Below are 15295 nucleotides of genomic sequence, written 5' to 3' on the forward strand. Positions count from 1 at the left end.
ACAAAATCAATATACTGAAGTTTTGACCATCCAAAATTTTCAAATACAGTGAGACTTGCAAGTTTTCACTTCAGTCCACATGATGCAGGTACATTGTGTCCATGTGTCCCTAAGTTACAGTAGCACTTTCACTATAACTACTAGATAATGTATTCATCTCTGTGGTATCAATATAATCAATATTCCAAGAAGAAAGAACCCTATTCTGGCATGTCTATACTCACACCTAAACAGCATCACAATACTTTGGTGTTTCTACCTAGGTGTAAGAATATTTATTGGGTCCCTGGCCTAAACTGTCTCATCTAATTTAATCTTCTGCTCTTATTACTTTCTAGTAGACTAAGTCACAGTACACATATGCCCTGTTCCTTTATCTGGGTCATATAGCACCAGTCACATAATAACAGAGCATATTTTCCCAGGAAGCAAGGCTTCTCCTTCTCTCATAGGAAAGTTTCAAGATGGAGACACAAAGTAAAGTTTCATCCTTCTAAGCTACCTGTGGGCATTTGCCTTCTGTTAATTGGATAAACATTATGACCCAAAGTAGAATGAAGGCTTATTTAATTTGATATACTCATAAGAGGCTACCATGAAAGGAAGCCAAAGCAAAAACTTAAATCAAGAACTGAGGGCAAAAATTGAAAAAAATAAAATAAAAATAAAAGCCTTAGAGGAATTTGGCTCTCTGATTATTCAGCTACATTTCTTATACCACCTAATCCATCTACACCTAAGAAGCCTGCCTCACAGTGGGCTGATCTGTCCTGCATCAATTACAAATGAAGAAAATGCCCCAACAGGAATGACCACAGGTAAATCAAACTTAGACTGCTTATAATAACCATTTATTTTATTTTTAAATTATAATTATATGATTCCTTCCTTTCTCCTTTGCTCTCCAAACCCTCACATAGACCACTAGTTCTTCCTTTCAAATATATGGCCTTTTTCTTCATTGATTGTGGTTATATGTACATACATATGTACGTATAACTGTGTGTGTGTGTGTGTGTGTGTGTGTGTGTGTGTGTGTGTGTGTGAGTGTGTATGCTTATTGTTAAAGTATCTAAAGACAACCTGATTAGACAGTATAATGTTATTACATGACTGGTTAAATACAAGCTGGCCAAGAATAACACCAATACATATGCTAAGATATGTGTCTCAGTTTCATCCCTATTGCTGTAATACTTTGACACAATGTAACTTAGGGGAGAAAGTTTATTTGGCTTATTGTCCATTTTTACAGTCTATCACAGGGGAAAGTCAATACAATAACTCAAACCTATTGAAAACATCACATCTACCGTCAAAGACAAAATGAAATAAATGTACGTATGCTTAGTACTCAGCTAGCTTCCTACACTCTTTCAAAGTGCAAAGCTCCAAACCAAGAAATGATGCCAAAAATTTTCAGGCTGTGTAATCTTCCATTTTATTGACACAATCAATATAATCTCCCACAGATATATCTAGAGGTCAGCCTGTCCTAGGTAATGCCTCACCAAGATTCTTCTCTCAGGTTATTCGAATTTGAATCAAAATGATAATTAAAACTAACCATGACAGTAAGGGTGTGCCAATTTGTCTTCCATTTGTTGCAGGACATCAAATGACTATTTTAGAGAAAATAAATATGGTATTTAATATGTACATGTCATTTTTAAACTTTATTTATGTGCAGTATATGGAACAGTGGGATGCTGTGGTGTTTGAGGTCAGTGTGAAAGTCTTACAGAATTTTTGTTGCCTTGCTCAAATAATAGTTATTGAATTATAATAAATAATTAGCATTTGATGAAACTTATAAACACATAGTAATGATGCTCAATGAACCTCAGGATTATTAAAAAGAAAAGGAAAACATAAAGGAAAACATTATCATCAAATTCTCAAAAACATGAATGTTGTTTTCCTGATAATTATTAGATATAGCTGACAAAAAATTGTAACACTATAAAAAAAAGACTTTCACATTGACCTCAAACACCAGGACCTAATAGGTAATATAATACTCAACATAGTCAAGTTAAATAATATTTCAGATCAAGCTTGAAAAAATGGAAAAATAGTACAGTGGATGAAGCCTGTGCAATGGCAGCATGAAGATTGCCGTTTGAAGCAAAGGAATGAACATGAACAGTGAGTGGGAGTACAGGACCTACTTCAGTACCAATGTTTGAAAAACAAGAGATCTACTGGAAAAGATGGCTTCACATCCTGGACTGTAATGGCAGGAATTAGGTTCAATTTAGAGGCCCTGTCTCAAGGAAATTTCTTTATCTTTCTGCTCTTTATACTTTTCTTCCTTGTACTATCTTCCCTTGGGACAGAACCATGACTCAGGAAGTTAATGTTTTCTATCACCAAATCTCAGGACCAGAGTTTGATCTGTAGGGCACACACAATGAAAAAAGAAAACCAAATTATGCAGGTAATCTTCTGACTTATACATAAAAATGATGACAGAAAAAATAAATCCCATAGGTAGGTAGACAAACAGACAGAAAGACAAAAGACATAGCTGATAGATAGCTGATAGATAGATAGATAGATAGATAGATACATACATACATACATACATACATACATACATACACACATGCATGCATACATACATAAACCATATACATGATAAATAGACATTCAGACAGATGAGTGATAGACATACAGAGAGTTAGATGATAGGTAATGTGAAAATAAGTATTGCTGAGGTCCTCCACTTCATATGTAACTGTGCTTGTGTAACTTTTATTAGGCAAAACTCTCAAATTGACTTCATAGGGATTTCTGAAATCTTTCTTTGACTCCTTGCTTTTCAGAATTTTTTGTAGTGAACACTGCATGTCATTTCTGGAAATCAGGACTGCAAGAGACATTCACTATTACTCTCATTATCACTTCATCTATGTATCATCCAAAACCTGGGATTTAACTGCTCCATATCATACAACACCTTCACTATCAGGAAGATCTCTTCTCAGAAGGAAACCTACAAATTTTACCAAAGCTTCTGCATAATTAACTAAAATTGGTATAGGGGAAACAAATAGGCTTATATGTTTAGGAAGGATACAAATACTTGAACTGATGACAAAGAATGAATACCCAGTGTGGCAGCTTTAGAAGATGGAGATAAGAAAATTCCATCTGACCTAATGACAGAGTATGGTGCAGACAACAGGAAGTCATTGCTTTAAGCTTAAGATATATTATTTTTACAATGACATTTATTTTTATCTGTTTGTGTTTAACTCCTTTGGTATTTTCCTGATATAAAACTTCTTATATCTTAATTTTTGTTTCCTGCTATGATATTCTTTACTGGAAGTAAGAGGAGATTTTATACCATTATGGGTTTTTTTCTTACTCAATATTCTTCTTTAAGTCTTCTATATTTGGGACATCCAATTAAATAGAAGAGGAAGAGGGTCAGGAACTATCTTTATGAGAGGGAAAGAAAGATTATTTTGTTACCCATGATGCATGATGAGTATTTAGTTGTTTGCACAATTAGAATTTCCATAGAAGCAATAGAACATTCTGGAAAAGACAACATACAAAGTAAAACTCTAGACAATTTAACAAACTACAAATCAGTAGCATAGCCTTAAAGAACACATGAACACATAAAATGTATTAGAACAAAAAACAATATTGAACAAATGGGGGTGGTAATAAACAGAAGCAAATTTGGTCTGAAGCTCATGCTAAAGTGATTGTGGTGTCTTTGTGCACAGAAAAGTAATTTTGAGAACTGAAAAAAGAGGTCTGTGAGCCACTCTGTACTAGCACATCTGCAGGAGTGTAACAAAATATACAAAAATAAAAATAAAAATCAGAATAAATTTATAAAGAAAGAAAGGTAATTCCAGCTCACAACTTTATATGCTACAAGGTCAAACATCATGGATCCAGTTCTGAAAATGAGGCCCCTGGATGTATTACATCTAAATAAATTTCATTGGTAGGAGGAATAGATTCCATCTCAAGGAAATGCAGAGAGACTTGGTGAGTGCAGAGTCTGGCTATTTTTGACCTTTGCATGGGACTCTTGAATTTTATTTGACAGGAGTACAACCAGAAATTCCATAATTGCTTCTGCATGTATACTCCCAAATAAGTTAAGAGTCTCTGTGGGCTTCCATTCCTTAAAGGCTTTGTAATATTTCTCAGTTCTTCTAGTCTAGGGAGACACAGCTAGGTACTAGGTTCATAGCACCAGAACTTCTATGAACAATCCACATCCAACCTATGACACAATCTGTGATGTGAATCAAAGCTTCAGCAGTGGAGAAACTGGAAAGTCATTAAAGAGGATATATTTATTAGGCAGGAAAAATATGGTGGTAGTTTTTCATCTCTAGAATGTTCCAATGCATCCTTATCCACTGAGGCTAGGATGTTCAGTGGAGAACTAAGGATTGAGTGAAAGCATACTATTACCATTTGTAAAAATTAGATTTCATAGCATTTAAAGTGCTATATTGTAGGGGGAGGAGCTGATAACTAAAATATAGTTCCATAATTATTTGATTGGCTAAATAAAGATGGCAGAAGCTAGGCACTGGGTCATGATAGGGAGGTGGGTTTTCCAGGAACCAGAGAAGACAAGGAGGACATGATATGGAGAAAGCTTTTTTGCCAGACAGTGGAGAGAGCAGCACAGCACAATGTAGGCAGGTGGGTTGGGGAGTGGCTGTTAGACCTGGTGGCTGCCTTTGCCAATGGAAGAATTCCAACATAGAATATCTGATTAGTTTAGTACAATACATTACAAGCTCAACCCTTATAAAATCTGGCTGGTGTTAAATATTGTCTGGTGTTTTCCATTAAGGTAGTCAAGAGAGATCTAGCATAGTTGTGGGGCAGTAGCTGGAGGTCAGCAGAACCAGCCACAGTAGTATGGGGGTGTGGGAGAGTGGGGAAAGAATGGTTGGTGTGAATCTGTTGTAGCTCCCAGTGTTTATGGGAAAAGTGTAAGCTAGCCGTGGAAGCTGGGTGAGATGGCCATTACACTGGGCAAGGAACAAATTGGGACCAGAATGGCTTGGACAGCTGTTGCTGGGATCTAGTCAGAGCAAGCATGGATTTATTAAAATTACACACAACACTCTATCTGATAGACACATGAGATGATGGCTTAGTGAATAGAGATACCGCTCAACAAGCCTAGTGACTTATGTTTAATCCCATGGATCTGCATAATGGAAGGAGAAAAATCAATTCCCTAAGTATTCCTTTGATCTCTACATGCACACTCTTGCATATATGCATCTACTTACATCCCCCCACACACAAACACACACACATTCACTCACACTAAATAGTAAATAATAAGCAGATAGATAAATATAAAATGTATATTCACTTATTTGTGTATATATTTATTTTGTATACTAAAAATTGGCTGGAGTTACTGCATAATCTCATGGAATGTTTAGTTAGCATGAGCCCTAATATAGCAAATACTAGATATTTTTGAATGGGAGTGGGCTTCATAGCTTTATGAATTACAATGCAGAGTCTCTGGGAGTGGCACTTCTTGACAGGGATTAGTTGATGTGGCCTTGTTGGACCAAGTGTGTCATTAGGGTGGATCTGGCATTTTAAAAGCTCAAGCTATGTGCCTCAGTACAGGGGAACGCCAGGGTCAAGAAGTCGGAGTGGGTGGGTAGGGGAGTGGGGAGGGGTATGGGGGACTTTTGGGATAGCATTTGAAATGTAAATGCAGAAATTACCTAATTAAAAAAAAAAAAAGCTCAAGCAAGCCTCTAAGTCTCTCTCTCTACTTGCTGTTTGTGAATTCAGATGTGGAAATTTCAGATACCATGACTGCCCATATCCCACCATGTTCCCTGCCATGAAGTTAATGGACTAAACCTCTGAAAGTGCAAGAAAGTCTCAATTCAGTGCACTCTTTTATAAGAGTTGTCATGGTTATGGTGTCTCCTTACAGAAATAGAACACTGATTAAGAAACTGGGAATGACAGCATGCTGCAATACTCCCAACACTTTAGAAGTGGAGGATGAAGAATCAGGAGTTAAAGTGTATCCTGGGTTATGATAAAACATATAGCAACTTTGAGGCTAGCAAGGAGTACATGGGAGCCTGTTTTAAAAATAATAATAGTAATAAAATGACTATTTTAATTAAGTTAACTATTATTTATTTTACATACAATAAAAAATTCATTTTCAATAATTTATAATAGGAGAAGGAGTTCATCTAGGGGAATTATTTGAGTCCTAAATTGCTGAAGGTGGAGTTTTAAAACTAGCAGTATATAAATACTCTGTTGTGCTGAGCCAGTCTTTTTGTATATATGCAAAAGCTGTATTTTAAAGGGTTTTAATTTGTGTTTAAGGGTGGAGTCTTCCTGAGTAGATATTAGAGAGCTCTCCTAAGCTGAAATATTGCACACCTCTTCTGCATGGGTTATATTTTCATAAGGAAAAACCTCCAGTGAGCAAATTCTTATTCCCTTGAACTTATCGTTGAGATAAAATGTAGCAAATGATTAATTTTATAATAGCACTTGGGTAGGATTCACTAACAGTTTACTTCAGTGCTGTTTTTCCCCCCACTCTACATTTTAATTTTAATGAATTTTTGATCTTGAAGTAGCTTGACATCTACAGAACCATCATGGCAATGACACTGAAACTTACGATGGATTTCATGCCTGGTCACCAAGCTGTAAACTTCTTACCTGAGTATGGAAAATCTACTCGAATTTATGAACAAATTTTGATCAATTATTATTTTTAAAATGGTGATTTCTTATACTGTGGAATAAAAGAAACTAAGATCTAGACAGCTGTTGTGTTTATTACTCTACTTTTCAGGAATATCAGGATATGAGTCATTAAGCTATTCTCTATGGGAAATCGCTTTATTAATGAAAGTTTATTGCTGATCATACCACATTTTGCCTTTTAACTCACAAGCATCACACAATTTCAAAATCACTTTGGTCAGCAAACTGTCTTTACAGAACAACCACTGAAGTAGTTGCATATATTCATAGTAGACTTGCATTGCTTTCTCAGAGGCTACATTTTATCTCTTCAAATATTAAAAAAATAAATGCATAGAATATATTGTCAAAAGTTATAAACCTCAAGTATGGGAAAGATACCTTAGTTGGTGAAGTGCATGCTGCGAAAGCATCAAGAGTTGAATATAATTCCCAGGACCTCTATTTAAAAGTTTTGTGTGAGAGCAGATGCTTCCAACTCTACCTCTACAAAGGGAGACACAGGCTCATCCCCTTAGTCCCAATAACTGATCTTCAAGTTCACTAAGAGAGTCACACTGCCTCAAAACTTTAGGCAGAAAGTAATGAAGGATGGTGAATAAAGATAACCTTAATCCTCCATGTGTACAAATCATATACGTGCATGTGGACAAAATATAAGCAGAAACACCACAGGTCTATAACATTGAGAGAACTTTAGCTCTATGTGGCATTGTTACATCATAATAGGTAAGTTCACCACCTGAAACTTTCCTTGTGAGGTAGGATTTAGCACAGCACTTGAATAGTATGAACAGGTCTCTAGACTAAGAGAAAAACTCCAAGCTATATATCATCATTGTACTATTACAATACATTGTACTAATACAATACATTGTACTATTACTAATACAATTCACGATCTGCTAACCTTGAAATCCTAGCAGATAGTGCAATTGTATTTTGCCAAATGTTACTAAGGGTTTTTCTTTTTCAAGAATATGATAGCAGTAGAATCTATCAGCATGCAGCCACTGTAATTGTCATTTAAATTTACATGGCTATGACTGAGGTTTTATCCAGGTCTTCTCTTGGTTCCATGAAATGCTTTTTTTTTCTTTTTTTACTGAAACTATTCCGTTGTACAGATGTAACATCATGTGTATGTCTAATTTTCTAGTAGAGAATATCTTATATGCTTCTGATACTTGACAATCATGGAGGATGTTTCTGTCAACTACATGCTCATACTTCTGCAGTCACATCCTTTCAGGTGCTGGAAACTTTGAATCATATTTGTCTTTATCTCCCATTTAATCTTCTTTCTCTTCAGCTCTCATCAGAGGCTTCACGTAGATTTAAACATGGTCTCCAACAATCTCTACAGTTGGAGGGCCTTCAGATAATTGGCTTATAATTTCTATCACTCAGATATTTGGCTCTAACTGCATGATACTTGTTCAAATGATTAATGAGGCCCAGTGACTCCCTTGACAGAATTAGTTATGTGATAATTTCCTTTATTGTTTTTTGGTTACATTGGGCAAACTGGCTTTCATGAAGACCTCTAATCTTCAATTGTCCTTGATTTCTAAATGTTGTATGGCTTTTCTCAAAGACACATGAGTAATTTCCCAATGCAACTCTTTTTAGACTAGTCTGCTAAAGCAGTTAATCTGCTGAGGTTACTTAATAGAAGAATAGATCAAAACTTACTAGCATAGAGGTTGCATCCTAATAACTACACTGCAAAATATTCCACCCTAGTTTGGATGACTACTTCTTACAGGAGCAAAGGTGGAGTTTACTCTACCAATATTTTTGTATATATTCTATGTATGCTGGCAGTTTCTGAGACTGAACAGCTGGGTCAAGATTTTATGGCATTGTACAGGGCAGAAGTGAATCAATGATTGTATATCAGGTGGGCTTCTGAAGACCCTTGCTCAATTCACACAAAGAAATGATAATAGGTACAGACTTACTAGGGTCAATTATACATAATCATATTAGATTTAATGATGGTAAGATTCATGATATGCCTAGTTGACAGTTCTGCAATATATGAGGTTCTCTTGAGCATCATTGTTGTGATAACTTTGAATAACATAAACAAAAATTTGTTCAGCCACAAGTATTAAGAGACTCAAAATAACAGTGGAACTAATGTCCAACTTGATAAACCAAAGTGTTTATGGTAGTTACAGAGCATGAGTAAGAGATGCTTATAGATACAGAAATAACATCAAAAAAGCTGGTTCATTACAGAATTCTACTCTATTATGGAAGACAATGCTATGGAAGCAGTATCAATAAGTCTCTTTTTCAGATAACTATGTACTTCTATACATAATACACCTCTCTAGATAAACTGCCCAATTAATATTTCTTAAGTAAAACTTCCAAAGTCTCAGAATTTGAAGTAAATTCCATTATTTCACATCCCCTCAATTTGTGAATTAAAATATCTCAAGGAAGCTGTCTAAATGGACTACTTGGAAGGGTAGTCATCACATCTACAGAGTGCAGGGCTTATTTAACTTCCTGTTACAGATGAGGAGGCATCAGGGGATCAGGTGTGGATGAGGTTTCAAGAAGTACCTTCTAACCTTCTCTTGTCTTATTCCCCATGCTAAAGAAGGAGAAGGTCTCCCTGGAAATGGTAGGACTGGTGCTGTCCCTGAGGGATCTTTATGACCTCCATACATTCATCTGACAGCAATGATTAGATTTGTTTTGAAATCAAAGACCTCTTCCTTCTGCATCTGTGAACTGATTGCATTTTTTATCCTTGAGACAATAGTTAGCAGCATCAACAGGATGAACCCAGAAGCTCGACAACAGGCTATGTCATTTATACTATTGACCCTCTGCTCCCATTAGTAGTTGCTTTTCATAAAGCTGGATGTTTTTATCAGCACAAATGAAAAGCAAAGGGACAAGAATGGGGCTGAGCTGAGGCTATGTACTACACAAGTGTGAGTGCTTGAGCTTGGTATTCAGATATCCAGTTTGGTATTAGAAAGGAATCGTATCTTTGTTATCCCAGCATGGTTACTGTTAAGCTTGAGGGTCAGAGCTTGTATCCTAAACCAGGGCCTGTTTCCTTATATTGTCAATAAAGCAAATACAATATTCAAATTGACAGATGAAGCAGAAAAGGTGTATTTACTCAATGTGGCCAATTTGGAAGAAGGACAAAGAAATATACCACTCCTTATCCGAAGTCCATCTTTGAGAACTTGAAGTGAGATTAAAATTTTAATATAGTAAAAGTGATCTAAGGATATGCAAACCTAAACAGTTCTGGTGAATATGCAGCATTGACCATCATTTTTTTTTCTATCAGTTTCATTCTGTATTGTAGTCTAGAAGTTATCAGAACTGTGAATTACCCTCTTTTTCTAGGAGACAAGATCCATTTTTGGATGGTACCTCCTCTTTCCCCCAACATAGTACTTTGGTGGAAATTCCCATTATTTTGAGGTCCATTGTTTCATTGCTTGGAAATTAGTTATAAGTATTTCTTTATAATGTCTTCCTTTCTGCCAGGACAGTTACACTAGGACCATGGAGACAGTTTGATCCCTGCGACTAATGAATAACCGGTCTACCTTACTGGGTTACTGCAAAACTAGTGAAAGATTTAATAGCATAAACCAAGGTGAAGAGCTGAGAAACAATATATGGAATTCACCTCTAGCCCCGCACACACAGAGACACGTATCCACCCACACATAAACACACACATGCAGAGAGAGCGAGCGAGAGAGACAGAGACCGAGAGACAGAGACAGAATCAGAGAGAGAGAGAGAGACAAAGAGAGACAGACAGACAGAGACAGAATGATATTTAAAAGAAGCAAATTCAAGATTAAAAGAATGGACTAGAAAATAAGTATTTTCAAACTTTCAGAGTGAATGTGGACACTAAAGAGGGTCTCTACTATAATTTGCTAATTAAATAGAATACAAACGTGTAGCCTTATCTCTGCTGGCTACATGTTTCCCACAGGCTTTACCATTATCGTCAGAGGAACAGTTTTAATAGTGTCTCTTTTTCTCTACAATGTGTGTGTGTGTGTGTGTGTGTGTGTGTGTGTGTGTGTGTGAATGAAGAGGACACTCACAATGTACTGTGTTTCTGCTGTCAATAGCTTAACTCAAAGGCAAATTTACCACATACACATATAGATTACTGTTTTTTAATTGCATGATGTGAGGCATTTCTCTTCTCTTGGAACACTGTTTTAATATTTTTTGAAGAAATCCTACCATGTGGCCTGTAGTGTTAATACATTTGCATATATATATATATATATATATATATATATATATATATATATATATATATATTACCCTAAGAGGAAATTTAGCTTATCACATTTTACTTGAACATCAGTCAACATCACTAAAATCTATATAGTTGGAAACACTTTTCCTTTCCAATATAAGTCTCACCAAAATGAGCCCATATCTTTGTACAGATTATTAAGAACCAATCACGAGAAGAACTACATTAGCAAGAGAGTTCCTTAAAAATTCCCTTATCAGGTGACAAGCCACCATGAATATGACTTATGACATGAATAATTCATGTAGTTTTTATTATTTGTGCAAACTCTGAAATATTTCAGGTTGTTAGCACATCAAAGACTCCACCGTTCACAGGATATCAAAGTCTCCAACATTCACAGAGTGTTTGTATTCATTAATTAACCTTGAGTTAAATATTGAACCACATACATTTGAGAGCAGTCATTTTTCTTGCTGCTAGCTTTTCATAAAAATTAGTAATTAACATCTGAAAATTGTCTAACTTTCAATCAAAATAAAAGGTTTAGAATCATAAAGATGCTGAATAATCAGAAAGGAATAAAATAAGAACTAACATTCAACAGTTAATACTGTACAATATTCTGTAGTTTTCTCACTACTAACTAATTTACTATACCCCAATAGTATGCTGTTTATCTCCTTCGTGTTGTATGTATATGTTATCTATGTGTTGTATGCATTTTATGTGTATGTTCACATGTTGCATATATTATTTACATATGGGTTTATATGGGAGTATTTGTACCTGTGTAAATATGTTTGTGGAGGCCAAAGTCTGCCATCTGCAGTCTTCCTCATTCATTCATTCTTCAGTTTCTTTTTTGAGTCATGCATTCTTGCTGACACAGGAGCTCACTGATTCAGCAAGACTACCTGGTCATATAGCCCCAGGGATCCTCTTTTGTCCACCATCGTTTCCCATCACTGCCAGACTCACAAGCATGCACTGCTATGCCTGGCTATTAAAGTGAGTGCTTGGGAAAAAACATAAGTCATCATGCACGCAAACTAAGCAGTTTAACAATTGCATCATCAGTGTATCTGTCCTAGATTGAATTGTTTTCAATTTTATATTCTTCAAATATGTGCATTCTGAAATGACCTGCAAAACTATACTCACTATGCTTCTTTTGTTATTTTTTTATTAGTTAACTAAGAATTTTGTACAATATGTTTGATCATGTTCACCTTTCTCCCTCTCCACTGTTCTCCCAGATTCACCATCACTTCTTTACCCCCCCGAATTTCTGTCCTTAGATTTCTTCCTTTATAAAGACATCATCTAGTCCAATTTGTGCTGGTTTTGGATATGTAGCCTTCATTTGGAGTACAGTATATCAACCAAATCCCCTCCTTCCACATTTAACAAAAATTTTGTTTTCCTTCTTCAACAGCAATTATTTGCCAATAGCTCTTCAATATGCTCACCTTCCTTTACCATGCAGAGGTTGTATCTCGCATGAAGTTAAATAGGTCTTGTGTGTGCTGCACTCACTTAATTTGTGCAACTGTTCTGCTATGTCCAGACTATTTCCATGTATCTTTACACTACCTCTGACTCTTATATTTCTACCCTCTCTTCTCTAAAGACTCCCAGGCCTTAGGGGAATGGAGTGAGATACAGATGTTCTATGTAAGCTTGAGTAGTACTATCTATACTTTTGCCAACTGAAAGTTGAGAAAGAAGTTTCTCTGACAAGTTTTAAGAGGTGAACTAATCCATTGGAATAATAATAAGTCATAAGGCATTGACACAAAATTCTGGGTATTTAGCAAAATAAGTTCCATTCATAGAGCTTACAAAGTGTTCTTGGTCTGAAAGGTGCTAGGTATTTTTTTTTTCTTTTGTTGAGTGTTTTTATTAGGGTTTCTACTGCTGTGAAGAGGCATCATGGTCATGGCAACTCTTATAAAAGTATTTCATCTGGCGGGGTGTGGTGGCACACGCCTTTAATCCCAGCACTCAAGGCAGAGACAGGCAGATTTCTAAGTTCAAGGCCAGCCTGGTCTACAAAGTGAGTTCTAGGATAGCCAGGGCTACACAGAGAAACCCTGTCTCAAAAACAAACAAACAAACAAACAAAAAATGTATTTCTTCTGTGTTTGTTTACAGTTTCAACGTTTTCATCTATTATCAGACAAGAAGGAAACATAGTGATATGCAGGCAGACACAGTGCTGGAGAAGCTGATGCAAGTTCTATACTCAGATCACCAGGCAGCATAAATGAATACCACACTGGGTACGGCTTGCAATTCTTGGATCTCCTAGCCTACCTGCTAGTTACATACCTCCTCAACAAAGCCATTCCTTCTCCATCTAGGCCACACTTTTTAATATCTTCAGTTGTTATAGCTAAGCATTCAACCACATGAGTCTATGAGATATATTCCTATTGAAACTACCACACAGAATGAAACTTAAACCAAACCAGAAATCAGATTCAGCTAAAAGCCAACTAGAAAGTGCCCCCCCCCCCCCACTGTTGTGTTTATACCTCTATCACACTTGCAGGCATGTCTTTCCATGCCAGTCATTGTTGTAGCTCACAGAGTTCATGGCTGTATACGTTTGATGATTTCTTTACTCTTTTAGTAGCATGTCTCATAGTACTATGGACATTTGCCAGTTCAAGACAAGAAAAATTTCCTACAATGGGTTAAACAACTTCTCCAGGTAGCAATTCTGTAAAAATAATAAATTTCCTACTATGTTCTTTGTGATCTAAATAGTCAGTCACTGAATAGAAAGCAAGAATGTGTAGTCACAGATGATAGATAAAAGACAAATTTCTCTAACAAAACAACATGGATCAGTAAGAAAAATATCTAAAATCTAAAATTAAATGGACCAACTGTATAAGCAAGCAGTTTATCATTTTCAAAATGGCTGGTAGGAAGCACAGCGAAGGTTGTAGGTGGCCATCCCCAGGTGAGCATGAGCACAGAGCTTGAAAGAGGTGGATGCAGGAGGGGCAAGGAAAGAATCAAATGTGAGACAAAGTTTAGTTTCCTTTCAAGAGAGACTGGAAAGAGAGAATACCCATTTCCTTGGTATGGCTTGATCAACTCTGACAACCTGTGTCTCTCACAGGCTTGGTTTGTACCAAAATCCTTTCCTTAGAAACTTTGAACATTGATGACATAACCTCTTCCAGTACGTTTACTTGTAATGTCTTTATTGATTACATAAGTGTATTAAGAAAAACCAAAGTGAGCAAATTAATAGCAATTTTATGAGAGGTAGAAAATTAATATTTATGAACAAACCAATTTTCTTTTAACTCAATATCTTCTTCCTTAAATCTGGTGTCATGAAGCCTTGCAGTTATAAAAATACTACACAGGATGATGCTATTTCAATTAGACTCTCAGTTTGGCACATAACTAATAAATCAAAATATATTTCCTACTACCTGATGTTTCAAACTTGTCTCTACAAAGTCTCTGACTTTTATTTACTTCTTCTTTTCATTCCTCTATATTTATTTATTATTCAACATAAGACCATGATTCTTTTTTTTTTAATTCTTAAAATACTGTATAGCTCTTTGCTTCAGAAAAGGTGATCTGTTCTTTTTTTTGTCTATAATAGAAAAAAAAATGTGTTCTGACAAGTCTACTCAGGAAGGTAGGCAGTTCACTGAGCAAAACATGTTTTTCTCTATGTCTCTGTCATGAACCCTGTTTCAATACACTTTCTATCTTTATTACAATACTGTAAATAATAGAACATCGTGATTCCTAAAACTGATTACTTTTGCTTTCAGGAAGGTTCCACAGCTTATCACTAGATATATGATCAAAATGCCTTCCTGTTCATATTAGTTCTTTATTCCTGAAACTGAATATCAAAACCTAGAGACTTGATTATAGTTTCTCAGCTTCTACAATTTTCCTGTTTTTCTACTTTAATAATTTTTCTCTTTAACACTGTCTCTTGCTTACTAACAACACTAATTAATAATCTAAATGTGTACTTAAGTAACAAGTTCTAAGAGAAACACAATTTTCCATACACCTGTTTTTCCTAGGGAATGTCCGTTAATTTCTTTCTTTTTTTCAACAGCTTTTGTTATTCTAGCTTTAACTTTTGGAGAGAGACTTTTAACATTGAGCAATATAAGTACAAGTGAAAGTGTGTAACAAATTTCTACCAAGGCCAATGAAGGGTAATTTCAGGGTATCCAAATACTGGAAGACTGTCAAACA

Source organism: Mus musculus, chromosome 1 (assembly GCF_000001635.26).
Source record: "Mus musculus strain C57BL/6J chromosome 1, GRCm38.p6 C57BL/6J".
Classification (NCBI taxonomy): Eukaryota; Metazoa; Chordata; class Mammalia; order Rodentia; family Muridae; genus Mus; species Mus musculus.